This window comes from Octodon degus, unplaced genomic scaffold, assembly GCF_000260255.1.
Source record: "Octodon degus isolate 3935 unplaced genomic scaffold, OctDeg1.0 scaffold00174, whole genome shotgun sequence".
Classification (NCBI taxonomy): Eukaryota; Metazoa; Chordata; class Mammalia; order Rodentia; family Octodontidae; genus Octodon; species Octodon degus.
Genome location: NW_004524750.1, coordinates 1,396,539 through 1,397,937, shown reverse-complemented (window position 1 = coordinate 1,397,937; position 1,399 = coordinate 1,396,539).

The following is a 1,399-nucleotide window of genomic DNA, read 5'->3' as shown; positions in this document are numbered from 1 at the left end:
CAAAAACAGTCAGTGCTCAATGACGTAAATGCAGCTCCTGGAGCTAGGCTGCCTGGATTCGAATCACGGCTCCACCACTAACGCAGTGGGTGACCTTGGACTGCCCACTTGTGAGGCGCAATTTCTGTATTTTCAAAGCGGGAGCAGTGTCGCTACGTCGTGGAACAGGGCTAAAGGTTACGTGCACTAACGTGTGGGGGGGCCGCGCTCAGTCAGCGCTATGCAGGACGCTATGGCTATTATTTTGAAATGCTGTTAAATGTTGGTTAAGAAAAAAAGAAGGGACATTTTGAAAATAGAGACCACTATATATAAAACAGGTTCTTAGAATAATGAAAATGGCATGTTTATGAAATTCTACAGGATTTCAAATAATTGGAATATTAAGTGAATGTGGAGAACTGGGAAAGATGACACTGAGGGAGGGACAGGCCGTTTCATGAAGGCTTTGTGCAGCGTTGTTTGGACACTTAAAATAATTTACAATTTTAAGAAGCAAAAGCGATTAAATTTTTGTGAGTGATTATATAGGCCCAAGCTCCAAAAATAGTAGCTGTTACATGTCCGTGCTTCTTAAGTCTATGTTTTAAACATGGAAATAGGTAGCGATTTCAGGACCCTTAACTACTGCACATATGGCTACATCTGTGGATTTAGTTTTCTCAAGTAGTAAACACACAATGTTTTGCTCTATATTTTAGTATTAGTTGAATTAGCCTATCTCTCTTTTTAAACTCAGAAAACTATGGATAACATGCATGTCTTATTCACAGTTACATGTAGGTAAACGGGTGCTAGTAGAGACCATACTCAGAAGTAAACTAAAGCTGGTATATATACATATAGATAAATAGATAGATAGATATATAAAATATATTTCCAAGTATGCATATTTTCATTTCTTTTTTCTTCTTTTCCCCCTCCCAGTTATTGTTTCTGTCTGATGAGTTACTTTCCCTTTAACAATATCTATTATACCTTTTGGATTTTGTTTAATCTTTCAGTTTCTTACCCTGAAACTATATATTTATACATATGAGTCTGATTTATTTCACTTATGAGTGTGGTCTCTACTTGCATCCATTTACCAACAAAAGCCTTGAATTTATCTTTCTTTATAGTTGAGTAATAGTCCATTGTATAAAAATACCACATCTTTTTTTATCCGTCCCTCAGTTGATGGGCATTTGGGGTGTTTCCAGGACTTAGCTATGACACATTGTGCTGCTATAAACACATGTGCACATATACTGTAACGGTATGATGCTTCCAATTCTTTAGGATGGTGCTATCTACTTGATAAAAATTGAGAATCCCTTAGTAAGCTGCAATGGGGGCTCAAAAACAACCTCTTGTCAAAAAAAAAGTGTGTCCCATTTATATAAATGTACAGATTCCT